Source organism: Lithobates pipiens, unplaced genomic scaffold (genome assembly GCF_037356315.1).
Source record: "Lithobates pipiens isolate NorthernLeopardFrog02 unplaced genomic scaffold, aLitPip1_a1.2 Scaffold_30, whole genome shotgun sequence".
NCBI classification, from domain to species: domain Eukaryota; kingdom Metazoa; phylum Chordata; class Amphibia; order Anura; family Ranidae; genus Lithobates; species Lithobates pipiens.
Window position 1 is genome coordinate 109,379,900 of NW_027507791.1, and position 22,793 is coordinate 109,402,692.

Genomic DNA, 22,793 nt, shown 5'->3' on the forward strand with positions numbered 1-22,793 from the left:
CCACTCAGCAAGTTGTGCATGTCACTGGCAGGTTTAAATAGGCGGATTGGCGCCAATGCACACACGTGCGCGCGCACCAATGCCAACGCACTCGCCAGTGCGTGCACGTGTACCAACACGCACACCGGCGCGCAACCGTGCGCACACGCTCGCACATGTCTTTTCTTGAGCATCTCCTGGATTGTTCATGTCTGCGCCCAACTGTGCGCTTGTTGCCCCGGTTTCCCTTACACCTCCTCATTCTTCCCACATGGGTGGCTCATGGGAGAGAATGATAGGCATCACACATAAAATATTGGACTCTATGCTTATCTGCCATAATCAATTCAAGACCACTTGTTCCAGTGTTCAAAGATCTAGAGATCCCAACTATCCTTACCCCAGCTACTCTTCTTACCCAGAAGCTTGGATCTGTTCCTGTTGCACCTGGAAATTTTAAGGCAGGAAATCTGTGTTATGACCAGTGGAAGCAAGTACAACACCTGGCCAACTGCTTCTGGAATCGTTGGAAGATGGAGTATCTTTCTACTCTGCAAGGATGCAGGAAATGGCAATGGCTGAACCCTAACATACAAGTTGGAGATCTCGTTCTGCTTAAGGACCAGCAAGCTGAAAGAATCGAATTGCCCATGGGACTTATTGTAAAGCAAAACGCATAGATGTGAACTTGTACCATAGAAAACCATGTTAATAGACTGTAGTGCATTTCTGAAAACTGCAAAACGCATTAAAATTCACATGCGTGTGAACCTGGGGTTACAAAATAATTCAGGCATTTTTTTGTTTACAAACGATTTTTATTAGCGCATAAGGATTATACAATCACATGGTAGTATACAATATAAAGCTGATGTCAAAGGGACATCTACAATAACTAAAACAATGTACAACAATACTGAAGCATACAGGAAAAATGTTAGAAAATTCTGATCCATAGTTATCTAAACTAGGCAAAGAAATATAGACATTGGTGAGAGGTCTATCTTAAATTATTGCGCATCCAAGGTCCGGTACCCCTGAGTGGGAGTCAGTCTGGCGGTAACAAAAATAGTATTTTTTGAATACAGCTTACCTGTAAAATCCTTTTCTTGGGAATATATCATGGGATGCAGAGCTTTCTTTACGTAGTGAGTTAGATAGGCACCTTCGGTAATTGGACACTGGTTAACCCTAATTAAGGAGAATTCCTCCCCTATATAACCCCTCCCATTTGGGGAGCAGCTCAGTTTTGTAGCAAAGCAATAAATAACCACGTAAAAACCCGTAGAAGGGCGGGAGATCTGTGTCCCATTTTTTTTTTTACAGGTAAGCAAACGGACCAGAGGAACTAAACTGCAGACTGCAGTACACTGCACCTAAAGGCAACATCATCTTGCCCTCTTACATCCACCTGATAGAATCTAGTGAATGTATGGACTGAAGACCAAGTCGCAGCCTTGCAGATCTGAGCCATGGAGGCCTGGTGATGCACTGCCCAAGAAGCACTAACAGCCCTAGTTGAGTGCACTTTAACTTGAAAAGGAGGAGCCTTCCTCTTTATACCATAAGCCTCACAAATAACTTGTCTAATCCATCTAGAAAGAGTGGTTTTTGACGCTGCCTGGACTTTTTTAGGGCCTTCTGGCAGGATGAATAAACAATAAGTCTTCCGTATCTGAGCGGTTACCTGCAGATAAATACTGACTGCTCTTACAACATCAAGAATGTGTAAAGATTCTTCTGCAGACTGTGGATCTGGAAAAAAGGATGGTAGGATCACATCTTGGTTCAAATCGAATCCTAAAACCACCTTGGGTAAGAAGGACTGATGCGGACACATCACTACTCTGTCCTTGTGAATAATCAAATACGGCTCTTTGCAAGAAAGAGCTGCTAACTCCAATACTCTTCTAGCAGAAGATATAGCTACCAAAAAGACCAACTTCTTAGTCAAAAGAGCTAAAGAAGCATGGTGCAATGGTTCAAAAGGTTGTCCCTGTAATACGGACAGAACCAAATTGTGGGTGGAGACCACTGAGCGGATTGACTGCATGCGGAAGGACCGAATGTGCAGGAATTGATTCAGGTCCTTTAGATCTAGGACGGGTCTGACATCTCATTTCGGTTTTGGAACCGTGAAGAGATTTGAATAAAACCCTGAACCCTGATCCTCTGGGTTCACCTCTGCTATCACCCCCTGGGATAGTAGGCGATCTAAGGCCAGAAGAAGCGGCCTTCGCTTTGCTGGATCTCTGGAGGCCTTTGACCTTAGGAATAGAGATGGAGGAAGCTCTTGGAACTCTAGATTTTAGACCAGAGATACTGAGGAGACTATCCATATGTCTTGAACCTCTTCCGCCAGGCTCCAGCAAACTGCAGGAGCCTTCCCCCCACTTGGCCGATTGGGGGCGCCCCTTCATAGGGATGCTTTGGGGCCCTGCTTGGCAGATTTTTGTCCCCGAGTCTTCTGACTTTGGGCGTGACCTTGGGCCTTTCCTCTGGAACTAGATTGGGAAGGCTGTTGCCACTGCCCAGAGCTTGATACTCTAGGGGATGGGGAAAGAGAAGGTTTAAATGATGGCCGTTTACTGTTTTTAATTGGTAAAAGCGTAGATTTACCACCAGTAATCCTTTGGATGAACTTATCCAGATCATCCCCAAACAAGCGCTCCCCTTTGAATGGGAATCCAGTAATGTGTTTCTTGCATGAAAGCTCAGCTGCCCAATGCTTAAGCCAAAGAGACCTGCGCATGTGCACTAACAGGAGAGACAAACGAGATGCTTGCTGGACTGAATCCAGAATGGCATCGATCATAAAACACAGAACCTGAGGAAGGTCTGCATAATTCTCCACTTCCTCAATGGGGAGGAGGTTAAGCATCTGCTTAACTTATTCCTTGAGGAATTGGCATAAACCAACGGCAGCGACTGTAGGTTGGACTACAGTGCCAGCCATGGAAAAGGAGGCTTTAAATAAAGTTTCCTGCTTCTTATCAGTTAGATCCTTAAATACCTGAGCATTGTCCAGAGCACAGGTCAGGCTTTTATTTACACAAGAGACAGCTGCATCCACGGATGGAACCTCGCACTTATTGGTGAAGCTTTCTTCCAGAGGATAAAGCATAGAAAACCTTTTAGGAGGAGAAAACAGTTTATCGGGATGTCCCCAGTCCTCATACAACAATCTATACATTAAAGGATGAAATGGAAAGGTAAAGACAGTCTGTGGGATCTTTCTGACCTCCAAGGAGGAAATAGAGGATGTGGCAGCCTCAGCAGAGGGCATCCTGAATGTGGTACGCACCAACTCAGTATAATACTGGACCTGCCTCTCGAGTGCCTGAGAGGTAGAAAATTTCTCCTCTTCCATCTGACTGCTCTTGATCCCTATCTCTGGATCTTTCCTCATTGTCAGAAGAATCATCTGAAAGAGAAACTGCAGCAGAGGGAGGAGATCTACCCCTTTTTCTGCTATCTTTTAAGGAATCTGTAATATAACTAATAATCCTTCCTTCCAAACCTTCCAATGTAGCCTTAAGCGAGTCTTCTGTGACATATGCTGGGGCTGCAACATTGGGAGAGGCTGCAAAACCTGACAGGGGCACTGACCCATCCTGTGAGGCTGGCTCCAGTCTTGCAAGGGGGATGGTAATCTCCAGGCAACTTTAGGACCCCTAGACATAGGTGGTGATTTCTTTGTGCAGAGGTACTAGTACATATGCAATCGCTGTTGTGCTAAAATCTTAAAATATACATATATGCTCAATAGTGCACAACCTGATGCTGAGTAGGTGTCTTAGGTTTGCCTGGATCTGACCACTTTAGGATGCTTACTGCCCACAGCTCTGTGTCCATCGGCTTACAGGACTCTGACGCTCTGGGCTTTTCAAAATAGCCGCCTGGCACCTGCACACTGGTGTGCTGTGCACGCTGCATGTGCACGGAGCCGAAACCACTCTCCCCTCTGGTTCCCTGCAAAAAGTGTAAAAGCCTGTGCGTGTAGGACATCATGGCAGCAGCCAAGGATGAGGGGGAGAAGAGGACCACCGTAGGGGACTGCGCGGGACCTTCATGACTACGTGGGACCCCCCTATATATATTATTTGTGGCAGAGCCTGCAGAGGGGGGGGAAAGCAGCTCAGAGACCGGATTCACTGAGTGTGTATCCTGGAAGGCATGTAAGTGTACACCAGGCTTGCTCTTTATTCTCTCTAGTGGCAGAAACCAGGTAAGACATACAACTACTCTGAAGAAATCCATAATATGTAATATATAAAGGATTAACTTCACTTACCTGTCCCCGCCACAGGAACTGCTGAGAACAGACAGTTTCCAGCCTTCACCCATCCCGGCGGGTAGTGTTGTGCCAAACCTTCTGGGTTTTATGGGTTCCTACTCAGAGGAACCTCTTCCCTGGACCTGAAAAAGACTCTGCTAGAACTTTCATGTGTTAATAGTACACCAAGCCTGGTTTTCCCAGAACCCCGTCCTCCAAGGAGAGACTTAAAGGCAAAACCTTGTTTCTTCGGATAAGGAGGCCCGGTACCATACCATCTTGAGAGTCAAAATATCGGCCTGAGATATGGATCCGGTCAGCATAGCTCCTAAGCCCCCGCAGGTACCTGAATAGAGCTTTCTTCATAGCACATGTTTTACGTAACCAACCACCTTAGACACTGGTAAAAAAAACTGAGGTACTCCCCAAATGGGAGGGGTTATATAGGGGAGGAATTATCCTTAATTAGGGTTAACCAGTGTCCAGTCACCGAAGGTGCCTATCTAACCCACTATGTAATGAAGGCTCTGTGTCCCTTGATGTATGAACAAGAAATATGTCTGAAACATGAATCAAAGGACAGGAAGGGAAATTAGGGATTTTTGCGGTGCTAGTTAACAAAATACAATTAATTGAAGTACAAAGTTAGTAGTACAAAAATTTATTAAGTTTGAGCTTAAAATCAGTAGCAATATATGCTTAAAAGATTCAGAATAATGCAATACAGTGGTTGTTCTCGTCAAGCACACATAGTCCCGACATGTTTCGCATTAGATTGCTTCTTCAGGGGATGTGTGAAAGTTTGAACAAGATCTAAACCGAAAATACAAAGTACAAAATAGTAATGAAGTATGTCACAACATTCGTAAATGCAGAAATAGAGGGGAAGGGGAAAGGGGGAGGGGAAACAACAGACACACACACATCAAACCCACCTTTAACCACTACGTTGGTGGTAAAGTAGTGGGATTGTCCACCTCGGGGGTTAGCCACAGCAGTGCTGAATCGCAGGGGGCTAAAAAGCCAACCCAAGAAAACTGATAAAAAAAGGAATATATAGTAAGACCAAATTTGAAATTTTGGGATGATTTGAAGATCTTTGAGTACCTAGCTTAATTTCAAGGTTGCTAAAATAAAACAACCTTTTGGGGGTGAAGGACCCTCTAAAGTATAAAAATTGAGAAAAAATAGTACAAGGATGTATTTTAGTTTCAAATGTATTACTTACGTAGGTTGGATAATTGTAAGCAGTGGGGACGCTCGCATTTTGAGAAGAAATCTTTTTGAGCAATCAGGGAGACACACCTGCATAGAAATACCAGCTGGGTGGCCAATCAAGGAAAAAACAAAACGAAGATAAGAAAAAAAAAAAAAAAAAAAAAAAAAAGAATTGTATCTCAAAAGGGTGGTATGTACATCATAAACTGAATGTTATACAGACACCAACCCTCAGGCATATAGATATACCCAGAGAGTTAAACATTCGCATCCCAAGGCATAGAATTCAAAGCCAGGGAGTTAATGCAAGCATATAAAAAGGGACATAGACAGTAGCCTAGGTCCAAAGGGTGGAAACACCGGCAGAGAGATACGTGAACGTTTTCAAATGAAAAAAAGACCGATCGAATAAATGTTTAAGAATATAGCAATAAGCTTACCGAAAAGTACAGAGTCTGAACGATCAAGCGTCACCCTTGGCTGCAACCCGCAACGGAATGACGATATTACGAAGGCTTTTTATATGCCCCGCCATCAAGCCGGCGTCTGACGTAGTCGGCCTGATGCGGACAAAAGGAGCGCTATTGCGCATGCTCACCAATGGGACGAGACTGAATAGGCCTACAAACCCCATAATGCCTCAGGCATGTGGGCGGAGGAAAGAGGGGAACGATCGATGCCATCGTAGAAAGCGAAGGCATAAACGAACGCGGCCATCAATCTGACCGCCCAGTCAGGCGTAGAGGCAAAAAACGATGGAAAAGAGGGTCGGAACAGAATGGCAGAAGAAATAGCCAATCCTTCCGACCAATGTAGGGGGAGCGTCGCAGCGCTGAAAAGGGGCAATGGCACACAAGGCGCCTGTGCCCCCGGGTGTCCGTGCGAACAGCACTGATGGGGAAGCCGTAGAGGTGGACCATTCGGGTGGGAAATCCTAAAAAGGGAAGAACAAAAAAATAATTCTCTAAAAGCTGCACATAACAAAACATAATAATATCGTAAACATATAAACATATACATGATGTATTTTTATACTCAAAACAAATCAATACAGACAAATTTCAAATAATACAATAGAACAATGAAAAAATAAATAAAAATAAAAATAAAAAAGAAAGGAGGGGGGGGGGGGAAAGGGAGGGAGGGGGAGGGGAGGGAGGGAAAAGGGGAAGGAGGGGAAAGGGAAATGGGAACCCAACCAGGTTCCCTCTCAGAAGAGCGGTCAGCAAGATTGAAAGGCCAGAAAAGGTTTCTATATCATAAAAAAGGTTTGAAGCTTAAATTTTCATTGAAGCCAGGTGGAATTGTAGCCCTTAGGTTGAAAATCCATTCAGCTTCATGTTGAAGTAAGATATTATCCACACTGCCCCCTCTCACATCAAGGGGGATATGTTCAAGTGCGGAAAAGGTGATAAATTTGGGATTGAAGGCATGGAAGAGGCCAACATGTCGACTGATGGCCGTCTCCATTTTCTTCTTGATAATGGGTTTGATATGGTCCTTGATTCGAATACAAAATTGTCGCTTTGTTTTACCTACATAAAACCCGCCACAAAGGCAACGGGCCAGATATATAGCGCCCTGTGTTTGGCATGTGACTCGATGTTTAATGGAGTGCCATTTGCCATTTGGCAGTTTAAGTTTGGTATGTGAATTGACATAACAACAAACCTCACAATGGCCACAAGGAAAAGTGCCACTGGTTACTTTTCTAGTGTCCAACTTTGGTTGTTCAAAGTGGCTATGCACTAATTTATCTTTGAGAGAGGGAACTCTTTTAAAGGTAACTTCGGGAAAGTTTTTAATATGTTTCTTGGTAATAGGGTCAGCTAGAAGGAGTGGCCAAAACTTGTGTAAAATTTCTTTGAACTTACGATGCTGATTGGAATAGCGAGTAATAATTCTAACTGAATCATTTGTATTGGGACGTCGGGTTGAAAAAATAAGTGAAGTTCTAGTTTTAGGTTTTACACGGTTGTAGGCTCGTTTCAAGCATTTATGACTGTATCCTCTTTTTCTCAATCTTTGGTAAAGGTCATCAGCTGCTATATTAAAATCTGAATTTTTGCTACAATTTCGCTTTAAACGCAAATATTGGCTATAGGGAATACTGTTAATCAAAGAAATTGGGTGAAAGCTAGTAGCGTGTAAAACCGTGTTACCGGCAGATGGTTTCCTAAATAAGAGAGAGTTGAGTCTACCTTCACTGTCCACCGAGATAGTTATGTCTAAAAAGTTAACTATTGACTGACTATGTTGCATAGTAAATTTCAAATTGAAATTGTTAATAGAAATAAATTGAAAGAAAGTTTTTAATTCTGTTTCCGTACCTGCCCAAAAGAAAAGAACATCATCGATATAACGAAACCATGAAATAATTTTATCCAAGAACGGTGACAAATCTTCTCTAGAGAAAGTTTCCTTTTCCCACCCCCCCAGGTACAGGTTTGCATACGATGGGGCACATTTAGTCCCCATCGCAACTCCCTGTACCTGGAGGTAGTGGGTGGAGTCAAAAACAAAGACATTATGCTTAAGAATATATTCAAGAAGGTCCACAACAAAAGAACTATATTGTAAGAAAGAGGAACCTCTTTCAGAAAGAAACCTGCGTACAACTTCAACTCCCTTGTCATGGGGAATTGTGTTGTAGAGGCTTTCGATATCCAGGGCAACCAACCATGAGTTGGGAGGGAGAGACAGTCCCTCAATCATTCTTAACAAATCGATGGTATCTTTAACATATGAAGATAGAGAGATGACGTGTGGACTTAGATAGCTGTCAACTAATGCGCTCGCATTTTCAGTTAAACAGGAACATCCGGAAATGATAGGACGTCCTGGGGGATTTGTTTGAGACTTATGAATTTTCGGTAGTGCGTAAAAAGTTGGAATCTTTGGATCCTTGATGTTTAGAAATTTCCATGTGTTGAGGTCAATGACCCCTTGATGATATGCCTTAAAAATGAGATTCAAATAGATATTTCGATAATTTAGAATGACAGTTTTAGAAATAGGACGATACCAATTTCTATTGGACAGTATATTTCGACACATGGAGGTGTATTGTACAACTTCCATGATCACCAGATTTCCGCCCTTGTCTGCGGGCTTAATAATTAAATTTGTATTTTTTTGTAAGGATTTAATAGCTGCTCTATGTTGTAACGAAAGATTGTTAGATAAAGGTGAATGAAACGACAATTTCTCAATCTCTATAGTTGTTTGCTGTATAAACGCCCAAATGTTTGGGTTTGCATTGAGTAGAGGAAATGCTCTAGATTTGCATTTAAAGGATGGAGGGGGGGGAAGGAAACACCTGGGACTGACAGACTAGGAGTAGAAATTGCTTCCGAGTCGTCGTCATCAGTGTTTCCCTCCTCCCATAATTCCATCAAATTTTTGATGGCATAATGTTCGGTCATATTTTCATAAGACCGGACATCGTTATTACTATCAAAGTCTGGAGTAACAGGCTTATCAAAGATAACTCGATATAACAGTCTACGGGCAAAAAGATGTAAATCCTTAATAAGTTGAAATTTGGTTGTATTTGAATCAGGACAAAAGGTTAGTCCTAATTTCAAGACTTCCAATTCAGGTTCGGATAATCTCTGTGATGATAAATTTATTATTGACAACTCATTTGTAGATGAATCAAGGTTACCTTGTACATAAATGTCATTCAAATCGTCGGTGGAATCTGGTCCTTGCCTAAAAAAATAGGTGCCAATTTCAAATCTGCAGGTAAAGGAGTACCTAGAGGCGAGATAATGACATTGGTAGTGCTTACCGATGGATTCGCAGATTGCAAAGAAGTTATGGAGGAAGTTGCCTGGGCCGAAGGGGCTGTGCATTGATTTGACATTGATTGTGTGCCACGAGAGCCTAAAGAAAGAGAGTGAGAGGGGTGAAACATCGCAAGTGTACCAGCAGGTGTTGGTTTCGATGAAAATGGTGGTGCCCGACGAGAGAGCGGAGTGCCCAATTGATTCCGAAGGGACTCAGTGGAGGCGTGTTCAGAGTTCCCTTTTCTTTTTTTCGGTACTCTGTCCTCAGACAGGTCACGGTACATGGTGGACTGTGTAGAGGAAAAAGAGGAGGGTGGAGAGACATTGGGAGTGTTATCATTATTTCTATTTGTACGTGAATTGAAAGGTTTAGTGAATTTAGGTTTGGAATCTCGAGTCCATTTGTAAGCATAACCATTTGTGTGGGCCAGGCTATCCCTGGTAAATTTATTTTCTTTGATTTGAATAATTTCTAAAGTATATTTTTCAATAAGGACTTGAAGGTCCTGTTCCTTTTTCTGGAATCTCGTGGTGGAAATTCTAGATTCATGATCTTCATACCAATGGGAAATTAGGCTGTCCAGTATAGAAAGTTCATGATCATACTGAATACATAACAAAGACATCATGCCAAAGGAGCATGTTTGTAGATTTTCTTCCCACTTCGATTTAATGATATCATCAACTTTTTTAATATTAGGAAAGATCTGGATTCGCAGTCCAAAAGGTACAATAAGATTTTCTATGTATTTGTGAAAATATTTTTTGTGCCAAAAAACTCGAACCTTTCGTTCGAGGAGGCGTTGTAATCTGAGGAAAGCAAAATCGAGATCTTTATCTGAAATGTCGCCTGTTTTTTGTGTAAATTGGACTTTGTCCATTAGAGCATCCCAGGCCTCACCACTAAAGGCCGCCATACCGAGATAAGGGAACGTGTGGGAGGGGAAGGGAAAAAAAAAAAAAAAAAAAAAAAAAACACAATACAAAACACGTTAGTATTTACTGAAATAGCAGAGTAAGAACATATGTTGTGTTGTTGATGAAGAACCAAGGAGAAAATAGTGTATTGAAACACCAGGGGACAAAATTGGAATAATTTTGATGGTTCAACCTCAAGCAACACCTAACAAAGATGGCACCTCATCCCTGAAAGTTTGAAACATGAATCAAAGGACAGGAAGGGAAATTAGGGATTTTTGCGGTGCTAGTTAACAAAATACAATTAATTGAAGTACAAAGTTAGTAGTACAAAAATTTATTAAGTTTGAGCTTAAAATCAGTAGCAATATATGCTTAAAAGATTCAGAATAATGCAATACAGTGGTTGTTCTCGTCAAGCACACATAGTCCCGACATGTTTCGCATTAGATTGCTTCTTCAGGGGATGTGTGAAAGTTTGAACAAGATCTAAACCGAAAATACAAAGTACAAAATAGTAATGAAGTATGTCACAACATTCGTAAATGCAGAAATAGAGGGGAAGGGGAAAGGGGGAGGGGAAACAACAGACACACACACATCAAACCCACCTTTAACCACTACGTTGGTGGTAAAGTAGTGGGATTGTCCACCTCGGGGGTTAGCCACAGCAGTGCTGAATCGCAGGGGGCTAAAAAGCCAACCCAAGAAAACTGATAAAAAAAGGAATATATAGTAAGACCAAATTTGAAATTTTGGGATGATTTGAAGATCTTTGAGTACCTAGCTTAATTTCAAGGTTGCTAAAATAAAACAACCTTTTGGGGGTGAAGGACCCTCTAAAGTATAAAAATTGAGAAAAAATAGTACAAGGATGTATTTTAGTTTCAAATGTATTACTTACGTAGGTTGGATAATTGTAAGCAGTGGGGACGCTCGCATTTTGAGAAGAAATCTTTTTGAGCAATCAGGGAGACACACCTGCATAGAAATACCAGCTGGGTGGCCAATCAAGGAAAAAACAAAACGAAGATAAGAAAAAAAAAAAAAAAAAAAAAAAAAAAAAAAGAATTGTATCTCAAAAGGGTGGTATGTACATCATAAACTGAATGTTATACAGACACCAACCCTCAGGCATATAGATATACCCAGAGAGTTAAACATTCGCATCCCAAGGCATAGAATTCAAAGCCAGGGAGTTAATGCAAGCATATAAAAAGGGACATAGACAGTAGCCTAGGTCCAAAGGGTGGAAACACCGGCAGAGAGATACGTGAACGTTTTCAAATGAAAAAAAGACCGATCGAATAAATGTTTAAGAATATAGCAATAAGCTTACCGAAAAGTACAGAGTCTGAACGATCAAGCGTCACCCTTGGCTGCAACCCGCAACGGAATGACGATATTACGAAGGCTTTTTATATGCCCCGCCATCAAGCCGGCGTCTGACGTAGTCGGCCTGATGCGGACAAAAGGAGCGCTATTGCGCATGCTCACCAATGGGACGAGACTGAATAGGCCTACAAACCCCATAATGCCTCAGGCATGTGGGCGGAGGAAAGAGGGGAACGATCGATGCCATCGTAGAAAGCGAAGGCATAAACGAACGCGGCCATCAATCTGACCGCCCAGTCAGGCGTAGAGGCAAAAAACGATGGAAAAGAGGGTCGGAACAGAATGGCAGAAGAAATAGCCAATCCTTCCGACCAATGTAGGGGGAGCGTCGCAGCGCTGAAAAGGGGCAATGGCACACAAGGCGCCTGTGCCCCCGGGTGTCCGTGCGAACAGCACTGATGGGGAAGCCGTAGAGGTGGACCATTCGGGTGGGAAATCCTAAAAAGGGAAGAACAAAAAAATAATTCTCTAAAAGCTGCACATAACAAAACATAATAATATCGTAAACATATAAACATATACATGATGTATTTTTATACTCAAAACAAATCAATACAGACAAATTTCAAATAATACAATAGAACAATGAAAAAATAAATAAAAATAAAAATAAAAAAGAAAGGAGGGGGGGGGGAAAGGGAGGGAGGGGGAGGGGAGGGAGGGAAAAGGGGAAGGAGGGGAAAGGGAAATGGGAACCCAACCAGGTTCCCTCTCAGAAGAGCGGTCAGCAAGATTGAAAGGCCAGAAAAGGTTTCTATATCATAAAAAAGGTTTGAAGCTTAAATTTTCATTGAAGCCAGGTGGAATTGTAGCCCTTAGGTTGAAAATCCATTCAGCTTCATGTTGAAGTAAGATATTATCCACACTGCCCCCTCTCACATCAAGGGGGATATGTTCAAGTGCGGAAAAGGTGATAAATTTGGGATTGAAGGCATGGAAGAGGCCAACATGTCGACTGATGGCCGTCTCCATTTTCTTCTTGATAATGGGTTTGATATGGTCCTTGATTCGAATACAAAATTGTCGCTTTGTTTTACCTACATAAAACCCGCCACAAAGGCAACGGGCCAGATATATAACGCCCTGTGTTTGGCATGTGACTCGATGTTTAATGGAGTGCCATTTGCCATTTGGCAGTTTAAGTTTGGTATGTGAATTGACATAACAACAAACCTCACAATGGCCACAAGGAAAAGTGCCACTGGTTACTTTTCTAGTGTCCAACTTTGGTTGTTCAAAGTGGCTATGCACTAATTTATCTTTGAGAGAGGGAACTCTTTTAAAGGTAACTTCGGGAAAGTTTTTAATATGTTTCTTGGTAATAGGGTCAGCTAGAAGGAGTGGCCAAAACTTGTGTAAAATTTCTTTGAACTTACGATGCTGATTGGAATAGCGAGTAATAATTCTAACTGAATCATTTGTATTGGGACGTCGGGTTGAAAAAATAAGTGAAGTTCTAGTTTTAGGTTTTACACGGTTGTAGGCTCGTTTCAAGCATTTATGACTGTATCCTCTTTTTCTCAATCTTTGGTAAAGGTCATCAGCTGCTATATTAAAATCTGAATTTTTGCTACAATTTCGCTTTAAACGCAAATATTGGCTATAGGGAATACTGTTAATCAAAGAAATTGGGTGAAAGCTAGTAGCGTGTAAAACCGTGTTACCGGCAGATGGTTTCCTAAATAAGAGAGAGTTGAGTCTACCTTCACTGTCCACCGAGATAGTTATGTCTAAAAAGTTAACTATTGACTGACTATGTTGCATAGTAAATTTCAAATTGAAATTGTTAATAGAAATCAATTGAAAGAAAGTTTTTAATTCTGTTTCCGTACCTGCCCAAAAGAAAAGAACATCATCGATATAACGAAACCATGAAATAATTTTATCCAAGAACGGTGACAAATCTTCTCTAGAGAAAGTTTCCTTTTCCCACCCCCCCAGGTACAGGTTTGCATACGATGGGGCACATTTAGTCCCCATCGCAACTCCCTGTACCTGGAGGTAGTGGGTGGAGTCAAAAACAAAGACATTATGCTTAAGAATATATTCAAGAAGGTCCACAACAAAAGAACTATATTGTAAGAAAGAGGAACCTCTTTCAGAAAGAAACCTGCGTACAACTTCAACTCCCTTGTCATGGGGAATTGTGTTGTAGAGGCTTTCGATATCCAGGGCAACCAACCATGAGTTGGGAGGGAGAGACAGTCCCTCAATCATTCTTAACAAATCGATGGTATCTTTAACATATGAAGATAGAGAGATGACGTGTGGACTTAGATAGCTGTCAACTAATGCGCTCGCATTTTCAGTTAAACAGGAACATCCGGAAATGATAGGACGTCCTGGGGGATTTGTTTGAGACTTATGAATTTTCGGTAGTGCGTAAAAAGTTGGAATCTTTGGATCCTTGATGTTTAGAAATTTCCATGTGTTGAGGTCAATGACCCCTTGTTGATATGCCTTAAAAATGAGATTCAAATAGATATTTCGATAATTTAGAATGACAGTTTTAGAAATAGGACGATACCAATTTCTATTGGACAGTATATTTCGACACATGGAGGTGTATTGTACAACTTCCATGATCACCAGATTTCCGCCCTTGTCTGCGGGCTTAATAATTAAATTTGTATTTTTTTGTAAGGATTTAATAGCTGCTCTATGTTGTAACGAAAGATTGTTAGATAAAGGTGAATGAAACGACAATTTCTCAATCTCTATAGTTGTTTGCTGTATAAACGCCCAAATGTTTGGGTTTGCATTGAGTAGAGGAAATGCTCTAGATTTGCATTTAAAGGAAGTAAGTAAGTTCAAAGAAATTTTACACAAGTTTTGGCCACTCCTTCTAGCTGACCCTATTACCAAGAAACATATTAAAAACTTTCCCGAAGTTACCTTTAAAAGAGTTCCCTCTCTCAAAGATAAATTAGTGCATAGCCACTTTGAACAACCAAAGTTGGACACTAGAAAAGTAACCAGTGGCACTTTTCCTTGTGGCCATTGTGAGGTTTGTTGTTATGTCAATTCACATACCAAACTTAAACTGCCAAATGGCAAATGGCACTCCATTAAACATCGAGTCACATGCCAAACACAGGGCGTTATATATCTGGCCCGTTGCCTTTGTGGCGGGTTTTATGTAGGTAAAACAAAGCGACAATTTTGTATTCGAATCAAGGACCATATCAAACCCATTATCAAGAAGAAAATGGAGACGGCCATCAGTCGACATGTTGGCCTCTTCCATGCCTTCAATCCCAAATTTATCACCTTTTCCGCACTTGAACATATCCCCCTTGATGTGAGAGGGGGCAGTGTGGATAATATCTTACTTCAACATGAAGCTGAATGGATTTTCAACCTAAGGGCTACAATTCCACCTGGCTTCAATGAAAATTTAAGCTTCAAACCTTTTTTATGATATAGAAACCTTTTCTGGCCTTTCAATCTTGCTGACCGCTCTTCTGAGAGGGAACCTGGTTGGGTTCCCATTTCCCTTTCCCCTCCTTCCCCTTTTCCCTCCCTCCCCTCCCCCTCCCTCCCTTTCCCCCCCCCCCCCTCCTTTCTTTTTTATTTTTATTTTTATTTATTTTTTCATTGTTCTATTGTATTATTTGAAATTTGTCTGTATTGATTTGTTTTGAGTATAAAAATACATCATGTATATGTTTATATGTTTACGATATTATTATGTTTTGTTATGTGCAGCTTTTAGAGAATTATTTTTTTGTTCTTCCCTTTTTAGGATTTCCCACCCGAATGGTCCACCTCTACGGCTTCCCCATCAGTGCTGTTCGCACGGACACCCGGGGGCACAGGCGCCTTGTGTGCCATTGCCCCTTTTCAGCGCTGCGACGCTCCCCCTACATTGGTCGGAAGGATTGGCTATTTCTTCTGCCATTCTGTTCCGACCCTCTTTTCCATCGTTTTTTGCCTCTACGCCTGACTGGGCGGTCAGATTGATGGCCGCGTTCGTTTATGCCTTCGCTTTCTACGATGGCATCGATCGTTCCCCTCTTTCCTCCGCCCACATGCCTGAGGCATTATGGGGTTTGTAGGCCTATTCAGTCTCGTCCCATTGGTGAGCATGCGCAATAGCGCTCCTTTTGTCCGCATCAGGCCGACTACGTCAGACGCCGGCTTGATGGCGGGGCATATAAAAAGCCTTCGTAATATCGTCATTCCGTTGCGGGTTGCAGCCAAGGGTGACGCTTGATCGTTCAGACTCTGTACTTTTCGGTAAGCTTATTGCTATATTCTTAAACATTTATTCGATCGGTCTTTTTTTCATTTGAAAACGTTCACGTATCTCTCTGCCGGTGTTTCCACCCTTTGGACCTAGGCTACTGTCTATGTCCCTTTTTATATGCTTGCATTAACTCCCTGGCTTTGAATTCTATGCCTTGGGATGCGAATGTTTAACTCTCTGGGTATATCTATATGCCTGAGGGTTGGTGTCTGTATAACATTCAGTGTATGATGTACATACCACCCTTTTGAGATACAATTCTTTTTTTTTTTTTTTTTTTTTTCTTATCTTCGTTTTGTTTTTTCCTTGATTGGCCACCCAGCTGGTATTTCTATGCAGGTGTGTCTCCCTGATTGCTCAAAAAGATTTCTTCTCAAAATGCGAGCGTCCCCACTGCTTACAATTATCCAACCTACGTAAGTAATACATTTGAAACTAAAATACATCCTTGTACTATTTTTTCTCAATTTTTATACTTTAGAGGGTCCTTCACCCCCAAAAGGTTGTTTTATTTTAGCAACCTTGAAATTAAGCTAGGTACTCAAAGATCTTCAAATCATCCCAAAATTTCAAATTTGGTCTTACTATATATTCCTTTTTTTATCAGTTTTCTTGGGTTGGCTTTTTAGCCCCCTGCGATTCAGCACTGCTGTGGCTAACCCCCGAGGTGGACAATCCCACTACTTTACCACCAACGTAGTGGTTAAAGGTGGGTTTGATGTGTGTGTGTCTGTTGTTTCCCCTCCCCCTTTCCCCTTCCCCTCTATTTCTGCATTTACGAATGTTGTGACATACTTCATTACTATTTTGTACTTTGTATTTTCGGTTTAGATCTTGTTCAAACTTTCACACATCCCCTGAAGAAGCAATCTAATGCGAAACATGTCGGGACTATGTGTGCTTGACGAGAACAACCACTGTATTGCATTATTCTGAATCTTTTAAGCATATATTGCTACTGATTTTAAGCTCAAACTTAATAAATTTTTGTACTACTAACTTTGTACTTCAATTAATTGTATTTTGTTAACTAGCACCGCAAAAATCCCTAATTTCCCTTCCTGTCCTTTGATTCATGTTTCAAACTTTCAGGGATGAGGTGCCATCTTTGTTAGGTGTTGCTTGAGGTTGAACCATCAAAATTATTCCAATTTTGTCCCCTGGTGTTTCAATACACTATTTTCTCCTTGGTTCTTCATCAACAACACAACATATGTTCTTACTCTGCTATTTCAGTAAATACTAACGTGTTTTGTATTGTGTTTTTTTTTTTTTTTTTTTTCCCTTCCCCTCCCACACGTTCCCTTATCTCGGTATGGCGGCCTTTAGTGGTGAGGCCTGGGATGCTCTAATGGACAAAGTCCAATTTACACAAAAAACAGGCGACATTTCAGATAAAGATCTCGATTTTGCTTTCCTCAGATTACAACGCCTCCTCGAACGAAAGGTTCGAGTTTTTTGGCACAAAAAATATTTTCACAAATACATAGAAAATCTTATTGTACCTTTTGGACTGCGAATCCAGATCTTTCCTAATATTAAAAAAGTTGATGATATCATTAAATCGAAGTGGGAAGAAAATCTACAAACATGCTCCTTTGGCATGATGTCTTTGTTATGTATTCAGTATGATCATGAACTTTCTATACTGGACAGCCTAATTTCCCATTGGTATGAAGATCATGAATCTAGAATTTCCACCACGAGATTCCAGAAAAAGGAACAGGACCTTCAAGTCCTTATTGAAAAATATACTTTAGAAATTATTCAAATCAAAGAAAATAAATTTACCAGGGATAGCCTGGCCCACACAAATGGTTATGCTTACAAATGGACTCGAGATTCCAAACCTAAATTCACTAAACCTTTCAATTCACGTACAAATAGAAATAATGATAACACTCCCAATGTCTCTCCACCCTCCTCTTTTTCCTCTACACAGTCCACCATGTACCGTGACCTGTCTGAGGACAGAGTACCGAAAAAAAGAAAAGGGAACTCTGAACACGCCTCCACTGAGTCCCTTCGGAATCAATTGGGCACTCCGCTCTCTCGTCGGGCACCACCATTTTCATCGAAACCAACACCTGCTGGTACACTTGCGATGTTTCACCCCTCTCACTCTCTTTCTTTAGGCTCTCGTGGCACACAATCAATGTCAAATCAATGCACAGCCCCTTCGGCCCAGGCAACTTCCTCCATAACTTCTTTGCAATCTGCGAATCCATCGGTAAGCACTACCAATGTCATTATCTCGCCTCTAGGTACTCCTTTACCTGCAGATTTGAAATTGGCACCTATTTTTTTAGGCAAGGACCAGATTCCACCGACGATTTGAATGACATTTATGTACAAGGTAACCTTGATTCATCTACAAATGAGTTGTCAATAATAAATTTATCATCACAGAGATTATCCGAACCTGAATTGGAAGTCTTGAAATTAGGACTAACCTTTTGTCCTGATTCAAATACAACCAAATTTCAACTTATTAAGGATTTACATCTTTTTGCCCGTAGACTGTTATATCGAGTTATCTTTGATAAGCCTGTTACTCCAGACTTTGATAGTAATAACGATGTCCGGTCTTATGAAAATATGACCGAACATTATGCCATCAAAAATTTGATGGAATTATGGGAGGAGGGAAACACTGATGACGACGACTCGGAAGCAATTTCTACTCCTAGTCTGTCAGTCCCAGGTGTTTCCTTCCCCCCCCCTCCATCCTTTAAATGCAAATCTAGAGCATTTCCTCTACTCAATGCAAACCCAAACATTTGGGCGTTTATACAGCAAACAACTATAGAGATTGAGAAATTGTCGTTTCATTCACCTTTATCTAACAATCTTTCGTTACAACATAGAGCAGCTATTAAATCCTTACAAAAAAATACAAATTTAATTATTAAGCCCGCAGACAAGGGCGGAAATCTGGTGATCATGGAAGTTGTACAATACACCTCCATGTGTCGAAATATACTGTCCAATAGAAATTGGTATCGTCCTATTTCTAAAACTGTCATTCTAAATTATCGAAATATCTATTTGAATCTCATTTTTAAGGCATATCAACAAGGGGTCATTGACCTCAACACATGGAAATTTCTAAACATCAAGGATCCAAAGATTCCAACTTTTTACGCACTACCGAAAATTCATAAGTCTCAAACAAATCCCCCAGGACGTCCTATCATTTCCGGATGTTCCTGTTTAACTGAAAATGCGAGCGCATTAGTTGACAGCTATCTAAGTCCACACGTCATCTCTCTATCTTCATATGTTAAAGATACCATCGATTTGTTAAGAATGATTGAGGGACTGTCTCTCCCTCCCAACTCATGGTTGGTTGCCCTGGATATCGAAAGCCTCTACAACACAATTCCCCATGACAAGGGAGTTGAAGTTGTACGCAGGTTTCTTTCTGAAAGAGGTTCCTCTTTCTTACAATATAGTTCTTTTGTTGTGGACCTTCTTGAATATATTCTTAAGCATAATGTCTTTGTTTTTGACTCCACCCACTACCTCCAGGTACAGGGAGTTGCGATGGGGACTAAATGTGCCCCATCGTATGCAAACCTGTACCTGGGGGGGTGGGAAAAGGAAACTTTCTCTAGAGAAGATTTGTCACCGTTCTTGGATAAAATTATTTCATGGTTTCGTTATATCGATGATGTTCTTTTCTTTTGGGCAGGTACGGAAACAGAATTAAAAACTTTCTTTCAATTGATTTCTATTAACAATTTCAATTTGAAATTTACTATGCAACATAGTCAGTCAATAGTTAACTTTTTAGACATAACTATCTCGGTGGACAGTGAAGGTAGACTCAACTCTCTCTTATTTAGGAAACCATCTGCCGGTAACACGGTTTTACACGCTACTAGCTTTCACCCAATTTCTTTGATTAACAGTATTCCCTATAGCCAATATTTGCGTTTAAAGCGAAATTGTAGCAAAAATTCAGATTTTAATATAGCAGCTGATGACCTTTACCAAAGATTGAGAAAAAGAGGATACAGTCATAAATGCTTGAAACGAGCCTACAACCGTGTAAAACCTAAAACTAGAACTTCACTTATTTTTTCAACCCGACGTCCCAATACAAATGATTCAGTTAGAATTATTACTCGCTATTCCAATCAGCATCGTAAGTTCAAAGAAATTTTACACAAGTTTTGGCCACTCCTTCTAGCTGACCCTATTACCAAGAAACATATTAAAAACTTTCCCGAAGTTACCTTTAAAAGAGTTCCCTCTCTCAAAGATAAATTAGTGCATAGCCACTTTGAACAACCAAAGTTGGACACTAGAAAAGTAACCAGTGGCACTTTTCCTTGTGGCCATTGTGAGGTTTGTTGTTATGTCAATTCACATACCAAACTTAAACTGCCAAATGGCAAATGGCACTCCATTAAACATCGAGTCACATGCCAAACACAGGGCGTTATATATCTGGCCCGTTGCCTTTGTGGCGGGTTTTATGTAGGTAAAACAAAGCGACAATTTTGTATTCGAATCAAGGACCATATCAAACCCATTATCAAGAAGAAAATGGAGACGGCCATCAGTCGACATGTTGGCCTCTTCCATGCCTTCAATCCCAAATTTATCACCTTTTCCGCACTTGAACATATCCCCCTTGATGTGAGAGGGGGCAGTGTGGATAATATCTTACTTCAACATGAAGCTGAATGGATTTTCAACCTAAGGGCTACAATTCCACCTGGCTTCAATGAAAATTTAAGCTTCAAACCTTTTTTATGATATAGAAACCTTTTCTGGCCTTTCAATCTTGCTGACCGCTCTTCTGAGAGGGAACCTGGTTGGGTTCCCATTTCCCTTTCCCCTCCTTCCCCTTTTCCCTCCCTCCCCTCCCCCTCCCTCCCTTTCCCCCCCCCCCCCTCCTTTCTTTTTTATTTTTATTTTTATTTATTTTTTCATTGTTCTATTGTATTATTTGAAATTTGTCTGTATTGATTTGTTTTGAGTATAAAAATACATCATGTATATGTTTATATGTTTACGATATTATTATGTTTTGTTATGTGCAGCTTTTAGAGAATTATTTTTTTGTTCTTCCCTTTTTAGGATTTCCCACCCGAATGGTCCACCTCTACGGCTTCCCCATCAGTGCTGTTCGCACGGACACCCGGGGGCACAGGCGCCTTGTGTGCCATTGCCCCTTTTCAGCGCTGCGACGCTCCCCCTACATTGGTCGGAAGGATTGGCTATTTCTTCTGCCATTCTGTTCCGACCCTCTTTTCCATCGTTTTTTGCCTCTACGCCTGACTGGGCGGTCAGATTGATGGCCGCGTTCGTTTATGCCTTCGCTTTCTACGATGGCATCGATCGTTCCCCTCTTTCCTCCGCCCACATGCCTGAGGCATTATGGGGTTTGTAGGCCTATTCAGTCTCGTCCCATTGGTGAGCATGCGCAATAGCGCTCCTTTTGTCCGCATCAGGCCGACTACGTCAGACGCCGGCTTGATGGCGGGGCATATAAAAAGCCTTCGTAATATCGTCATTCCGTTGCGGGTTGCAGCCAAGGGTGACGCTTGATCGTTCAGACTCTGTACTTTTCGGTAAGCTTATTGCTATATTCTTAAACATTTATTCGATCGGTCTTTTTTTCATTTGAAAACGTTCACGTATCTCTCTGCCGGTGTTTCCACCCTTTGGACCTAGGCTACTGTCTATGTCCCTTTTTATATGCTTGCATTAACTCCCTGGCTTTGAATTCTATGCCTTGGGATGCGAATGTTTAACTCTCTGGGTATATCTATATGCCTGAGGGTTGGTGTCTGTATAACATTCAGTTTATGATGTACATACCACCCTTTTGAGATACAATTCTTTTTTTTTTTTTTTTTTTTTTTTTTTTTCTTATCTTCGTTTTGTTTTTTCCTTGATTGGCCACCCAGCTGGTATTTCTATGCAGGTGTGTCTCCCTGATTGCTCAAAAAGATTTCTTCTCAAAATGCAAGCGTCCCCACTGCTTACAATTATCCAACCTACGTAAGTAATACATTTGAAACTAAAATACATCCTTGTACTATTTTTTCTCAATTTTTATACTTTAGAGGGTCCTTCACCCCCAAAAGGTTGTTTTATTTTAGCAACCTTGAAATTAAGCTAGGTACTCAAAGATCTTCAAATCATCCCAAAATTTCAAATTTGGTCTTACTATATATTCCTTTTTTTATCAGTTTTCTTGGGTTGGCTTTTTAGCCCCCTGCGATTCAGCACTGCTGTGGCTAACCCCCGAGGTGGACAATCCCACTACTTTACCACCAACGTAGTGGTTAAAGGTGGGTTTGATGTGTGTGTGTCTGTTGTTTCCCCTCCCCCTTTCCCCTTCCCCTCTATTTCTGCATTTACGAATGTTGTGACATACTTCATTACTATTTTGTACTTTGTATTTTCGGTTTAGATCTTGTTCAAACTTTCACACATCCCCTGAAGAAGCAATCTAATGCGAAACATGTCGGGACTATGTGTGCTTGACGAGAACAACCACTGTATTGCATTATTCTGAATCTTTTAAGCATATATTGCTACTGATTTTAAGCTCAAACTTAATAAATTTTTGTACTACTAACTTTGTACTTCAATTAATTGTATTTTGTTAACTAGCACCGCAAAAATCCCTAATTTCCCTTCCTGTCCTTTGATTCATGTTTCAAACTTTCAGGGATGAGGTGCCATCTTTGTTAGGTGTTGCTTGAGGTTGAACCATCAAAATTATAAGAAATATGTCTATCTTAGCATTTTTTAAAGCAATCTACTGAGCTGGCCAGAACCAGTTCTTGAGGGAGCCCACTTCACATTTTCACAACTCTTACTGTTAAAAAAACCTTTCCGTATTTGGAGACGAAATCTAGACGAAAGAGTGCCCTCTTGTCCTCTGTGATGAACTTAAAGTGAATAACTTAACACCAAGTTCACTATATGGACCACTTATGTA

General features: G+C 41.1%; 2 long non-coding RNA genes across 2 annotated transcripts; one reads left to right on the forward strand and one right to left on the reverse strand.

Moving 5' to 3' along the window:
- Positions 1 to 4,887: 4,887 nt before the first annotated feature.
- LOC143942112 (uncharacterized) lies at positions 4,888 to 9,552 on the reverse strand. The gene is made up of 2 exons (XR_013264688.1): positions 9,267 to 9,552; positions 4,888 to 5,068 (listed from the first exon to the last, which is right to left on the reverse strand). It is a non-coding gene; the product is annotated as an uncharacterized LOC143942112 (long non-coding RNA).
- An 8,218-nt stretch (positions 9,553 to 17,770) lies between these two features.
- On the forward strand, positions 17,771 to 22,440 carry LOC143942113 (uncharacterized). Its single transcript, XR_013264689.1, has 2 exons — positions 17,771 to 18,056; positions 22,260 to 22,440. It is a non-coding gene; the product is annotated as an uncharacterized LOC143942113 (long non-coding RNA).
- Positions 22,441 to 22,793: the final 353 nt, after the last annotated feature.